The sequence below is a fragment of the Vulpes vulpes genome, chromosome 9 (genome assembly GCF_048418805.1).
Source record: "Vulpes vulpes isolate BD-2025 chromosome 9, VulVul3, whole genome shotgun sequence".
Classification (NCBI taxonomy): Eukaryota; Metazoa; Chordata; class Mammalia; order Carnivora; family Canidae; genus Vulpes; species Vulpes vulpes.
In genome coordinates this window covers 15896297-15903028 of record NC_132788.1, presented here as the reverse complement: position 1 = coordinate 15903028, position 6732 = coordinate 15896297, and positions in this window count along the sequence as shown.

Sequence of the window (6732 nt, the reverse complement as noted above, 5' to 3'; positions counted from 1 at the left end):
GCTTCAGCACATTTCTCCTGTTAACCAAAAGCGTTCATGTTAATGTAGAATCAGCTATCATTAGCACAGACTTTCAGCAGCTTTCAGCTACTCCAGTGTCTTCTTTCTTCACTCTATCATTTTCTCTTATGATTTAATTAGTGTGAGGCTGGAATCCTGGATCTGAATTTATCCAGAAAGTTGCACGGACTGAATGTTGACACCTGCTGATTCCCCAAGCTGGGCTGTCTGCTCCATTCTTCACCCACTAAACTAAATTGTGAGATATTGGCTTTGCAGTTCTCCCCCACTGGCCTTTGGGGAGACCAGCTGGCCATGCCAGAATTTTGGGTTCAAGACAGAGGCTTCTTTCTGTAGGCGTGGCCTCACCCCTTCCACTTTGGATTAGATTGACCCGAAGGGCTCTGCTTCATGAAGGGTGTGCCTTTCACCACCCTTATCCTATTGCCTGGACTGTCCGCATAGTCTCCTCATGTCCCAGGATGGTCAGGTGCCTCAGAGACCACCAAGGGCAATGGTTTTCAAGCCTTTTGTTTTCAGCAGCGCAGCTCTTTCAAAGGAAATTTTGTGCAGAATGTTAAATGTCTGAGACAGAAGAGAAAAGCTATCCTGGAGGAAATAAGGTGATGCCATGTGCTCCCTCTTCTCCCCAGACCCAGAAGCCTCTCTCAGGAACTCCAGGGCTCTGCAAGTCACAGTCCTGAAACTATGACCAAGCAAAGTCCAGCTGAGGAAGGCTGAGACTTGCCCAAGGTAAGATACTGGTCACTGGCAGAGCTGAACCAGGATACAGTTGCTTTGAGAGCTCTGTCGGTATTCTCTCTTAGTTCCTTCTTCCAAGACTCTTCCTAAATACCATGTCCTTCATTAGGGAGATCCTTCAACACTTAAAATAGGTTTTGTTCATTTTTTACTCAACAAGTGTTGAGCTCCTCCTATGTATGAGGCACTGTTTTATGTTCTAAGGAAGCAACAGGAGAGACAATATGTGAAGATATTTGCTCTCAGGAAGCTTATATTCTACTGGGGAGAGAGGAAAAAATGAACAAATGAATAATTAGATAAATGAGGAAAAATAAAGCCAGGAAAGGAATGCCAAGGATCAAGTGGAGATTACAATTAGAAACAGGTATTCTTTTACTGGAAGATGCGATTTCAATGCTGACTTGAAGGAGGTGCAAGAGTAAGAACAGATGAGTATCTGCCTGAAAAATGGCCCAAAGAGAAGAGACAGTTCACACAATGGTGCAGAGGTAAGAATGTACCTAGAGAGTCGAAGGAAGTGTGAGGGGGGCCAGTGTGTCTAAAATAAGAGATTCAGGGGATCCTTGGGTGGCTCAGCAGTTTGGCGCCTGCCTTTGGCCCAGGCATGATCCTGGAGTTACGGGATCGAGTCCCACGTCAGGCTTCCGGCATGGAGCCTGCTTCTCCCTCCTCCTGTGTCTCTGCCTCTCTCTCTCTCTATGTCTACCATAAATAAATAAATAAATAAATAAATAAATAAATAAATAAATAAATAAATAAATCTTTAAAAAAATAAAATAAAATAAGAGATTCAAGGGGAGGCCAGTAATAGAAAGCCAGAGAGGTAATAGGGCCAAATTATTTATGACCTCACAGGTCATCGTAAGGTTTGTGCTAGCACTTGGATGAATGGCAGGCCACTATCATGGTTTGAGCCAAGGGACTTAGGTTTTGACGGGATTATACCTGCTGCAGTGTTGCATGAAGATATAGGGGTGCTACAGGTGGAAGTAGGGAAACTTCACTATGGCAGTAATCTAGGGGAGACATGATGATAGTTTAGCATGTGTGGTGGTGACTGTTAACAATCCGAATATTTTTGAGGGTAGAGCAACAAATTTTCTGAAAGATTAGTTGTGAGGTGTGATGGCAAGAGAATGGTCGAGGGTGATTATGCAGTTTTTAGCCCGAGCAAATGAAAAGATGATCAAGATGGGAAAGGCTGTGAAAAAAAGTGGTTGAGGGGATATTAGAAGCTCAGTTTTGAAGAAGTCCCCTTTAGTACCTGTCAGACATCTAAGAGATGAAGTGATGTGACGATTTGTCCTCTTGTGATGTTTGTAACCCCCCAGCCCCCAAAACAATGCTACAAGTTTCAAAAGCAATTTGATCATATTCTGTGCAGGATAACAATTCATTGTGCATGTATATGACTATTGTTAGGACAGTATAAGCATCCTGGTGTTGGTTGGGAACCTTATTCATCCTGGTATCCTCTGCTGCTTCAGCACATGGCCTGTGCTTAATAAATACTTATTGCTGTGAATTCAACCAACATTGTGGAAGAGCTACAGAATTTAAGAGCAGCATGACATAGTCTAACATCTTCCAAATTGTTTTCTGCTGAGCACTAATCTCTTAGGATGTTCAATTAAAAAACCAAGTCTGTAGTCATATAAGTTTAGGAGACTCTATATTCTACACCCTTGTCTTTGAGCATCAAAAAACAGAGTTGCATATTAAAAGGGATTAAAAATCCTTCAAAAAATCCTTTGAAATATATCGAACACTGTCCACGTCAGTGTCTCCCAATCATATCTGGCTATTGATCTCTCTCCTCATGTAGACCTTGCAGTGTCTTCTGGAACTGGTTGAATAGAACATGTCTTGGGATATGTTGGGAGACAAAAAGAATGCTGGAATTAGGACTCTGAAGACCTAGGCTTTGAGCTCTTACAGTGTGATCTTAGACAAACATTATTACCTGTCTGGGCTCTGCTTCTTCATCAGATAGACTCAGACTAGTTAATTCTATGGCTGAAATGTGTAACATGCAAATTTTATTCATTTCTTTTATTTATATTTCTCCTAGGTGCAGGGCTGGGTTTTAGCAAATTAGTAAAGACCCCCATGGTTTATATTTAGCATCTAACTTATCTCTTCTTTCTGCTTTCCCCAGTCTCCTCTCAGTTTCTCTAGGAGAACTCATGCTACCTGTTAGCCATCCAGCCTCCTAACATTAACATGTGTCTTTCTCCTTAATCTCCAACCCTTACTTGCTCTCTGGGTACTGCATTAGGTTCCAGAGCTTTCCTGCCTTCTCCTTGCCTCCTCTAATCTAAATATTGTGGGGAGATCTGGCTAGTAGGAGCTACCTAATGTTTGCTGAGTGAACAGATATCAATGGTTCAGACATTGCTCCTCCCAGGAAACCCCATTTTCTGTAGCTCTTCTGGAGATTAGTGCCTGGATTTAAAGAAGAATGTCTCTGATGGTAAGAACTTTAGGACTGGGGGGTAACTTGGGTGCACGTGGGTCCTGTGACCCTCCATAACACACTAGAAAGAATATTACTTTTTTGGTTTCTGTATAGGAGTCTTGTTGGTATGTTAAGAAACTTGGCACATGATGTCTGTGGAGAGCAAGAATGGAAAAAAGATGTTCAGAACTCCCCTGAGTATAGCTTACCTAAACATGCTGGATTTAAAAAGTGTCTTTCAAATGCATGAATGAGCTGGTAGGAAAGTAAGGGAATTCTTTAGAGACCAAATTCAGAAAGTCTGAATTAATCTAGGCTCTGGAGCAGGCATGTGTTCTTTTAGATTACACATATAGGAAATAAGAAAAAGGGACTGGGATCTAAACAAAGTGGGAATACCCATACATAAAGCTGGGGTATCTCAGTGGGTGACCTAAAAAATCACACACCCCACAAAAGGAGACGATAAGAAAGTATGCCCTTAGGCTCTGGATATTACAGAATTAAAGAACATATATCCCCAGAGAACTCTTATCCACAAACTCTCCATCATGTAGACTTGGTGTCTGGATTTATATTACAGGTGACCTAAAAAACTGTATTCTGAAAATTTAGTTTTAAATAGTCCCAGGTTAGCAGTGCCCCTAGGCATTTGGAAGAAACAAATATAAACACTCTCTGGAGAAAAACTCTAAATGCAGGGCTGGAGAATTCTCTCAGATAAAGGTCTTAGGAACATGAACTCACAATGAGAAATCAATAAACACATGGGTTCACAAACCACCATTAGCAAGAGTCAGCAGAAACAACCAACTACAAAATTAGAGCTGCAAAGACTGCAGATATTGGAATTGGCAGATAGAGAATTTAAAGCCAGGATGTTTAATACATCCTTGGAATTAAATAAAAGTTTGTTGAAAAACAGATCATGAAGTTATAAAAATATATCAGAAAGATTTTAAAAAGGAGCCAAATAGATATTCTACGAATGAAAAACATTTATAAATGAAGTTAAAACTTACTGGATAGTCACAGGGTTAATGAACAGAAAAATAGGTTTGGGAGAGAGTTTGAGAATATCAATGGCACAGTGACAACATCCAGCATTTCTATTATTGGAATTAAAAAAAAAAGAGGCAAAAGAAAGAATAAGGGAGAGGCTACACTGGGGTATATAATGACTGAGAACTTTGCAAATTTGACAAGAGACACTATGGCTTAAATTCATTAAGTCCATGAAACACAGTGAAACTTCAGGACACCAAGAAAAAGAGATCTTAACAACAACCAGGAACAAAGGACAAACTATTGCAGAGAAAAGAAAATGAGGCTAACAGATAACTTCTCTTGCTAACAATCAAAGAGGAAACTAGGAGAATGAGCTCTTCACATTTTGGAAAGAACATGACTGTCACATAGAACCTATATCTAACAAAACTTCTTTTAAGAATGAGGAGAACAAAAAAAATATTTTCAGACAACCAAAAAGTAGGAGTGTTTACTGACAACTTTCACTTAGGGAATTTCTGAGAGTTCCTAGGAGGAAGGAAATCTTGAAGTCCTTAAAATCTCAAAAGGAGGGCCTAAAATATTACAAGAATGGTGACCAAAGGAAATAATAAGTGGATAGATCGAAATGAACATTGTGTAAAGTAATATTAATCATGCCTAATTTGTGGAATAAAAAAAATTTAAAAATCCTGGACCATTACATATAAGTCAGGATGGAAGTGATTGGATTTAAAGCATTCCAAGACCTTTGTTTTTTAGGAGGATTAGTAAAGATGATTTATGTAATAGATACTATAGTTGTACTGCACGGTCATCCGTGACCTCAAACTCATGCTGACAGTATCCCCCCCTGATGCACCATGCTCCTTCTCTCTCTGGGCTGCAAGGATTTCTCCAAACCTATGGGTGACCACCAGGTTCATGTGCAAAAGCAGGATGGAGGTTTGGGTGAGTTATTGTCCCTGGGGGCAATTCTCAACAAATGAAGAATGGAAGGTTATAGATAACTGCCCACATTTCCCATCTTTCAGATGGTTAATTGTAGAATTTATTTCTCATGCTCCTCAGAAAACTTGGTAGAATCAATACCCCATTGGCCATGTCACTGTCCTTGATAAAGACCCTTATCAGGGCTTTCTCTCTTCCCTATCTCCTCATTCTCTTACTTCTGCTTCTTTAGGTTGCCTGCTAAATATCCAAGTCCTTGTCTTATATTCTGTTAATCAAGGAGCTCAAACTAAGACAATTAAGTTATCACTTTAATTTAATATCTAATTTAATTTAATTTAATTTGTTAAAGTTAATTTAACAACTATTAAAAGTATAAAAATAGCGTGAATAACTTTTAAAACCAGCATAAGAAAAGATGGAATGGAAGGGAAACTCGGTTAATCTAAAAGAAGGAAGAAATAGGTTTTTTTTTTAAGTTTATAATAAGATGGTAGAGATGAACCCAAATGTATGAGCAATCACAATCAATGTAAATGGGCTAAATGCTCCAATTAAAAGATAAAGATTACTAAACTCGATTGAAAAGCATAGCATAGGGGGAAAAAAAGAGATAGGCATACCAAGAAATAGACTTTTAACTATAGGGAACAAACTGATGGTTACCTGAAGGGAAGTAGATAGAGGATGCATGAGGTAGGTGATGGAGATTAAAGAGTGCACTTGTGATGACCACTGTGCATTACATGTAAGTGTTGAATCAGTATATTGTACGCCTGAAACTAATATCGCTCTGTATGTTAGCTAACTAGAATTGAAATAAAATCTTTTAAAAAACCCCAAAAAACAAAACAAAAATAAAAGCATAGCAAAACAAAGCAAAGTCCAGATATATGCCAGTTATAAGATCAAAACCCAGAGATACAGAAAGGTTGAATAGGCTAGGAAAAAATCTTACACCAGGCAAATGCTAAAGGAAAGCTAGAATAGTATTTTTAGAGGTTAAAGAACCTCACTGTCTTAGGGTGCCTGGGTTATGCACCTGACACTTGATTTTGGCTCGGATCATGATCTCAGGGTCTTGGGATTGAGCGCCACGTCCTGCCCCATGTCCAGCCCCAAGTCAAGCTCTGTGCCTTACTTGAGATTCTCCCTCTTTCTCTCTCTGCCCCTCCTCCAGCTCTCTTTCTCTCTCTCTCAAATAAATAAATAAATCTTTTAAAAAATGCAAATCCTCTCAGTATCCATTGATAAAAGCTTCAATTTGCTATAAATATGTAACAATACTAAGTCTGGGTGTATCTAATAGTATAACTTCAAAATATATAAAACAAAAATTGATCCAACTATAAGGACAAATTGACAAATTTACCACCTAAGTGAGAGATTTTAACATCCTGCTCTCAGAGACTGATAGGTCAAGCAGATCAAAATCAATAATAGCAGAGAAGGTCTGTATAACACATTTAACAAATGTGATTTAAGGGATGTATGTAGAACACTGCACCAATAATTGGAGAATATACATTCTTTTCAAACACACATAGAAC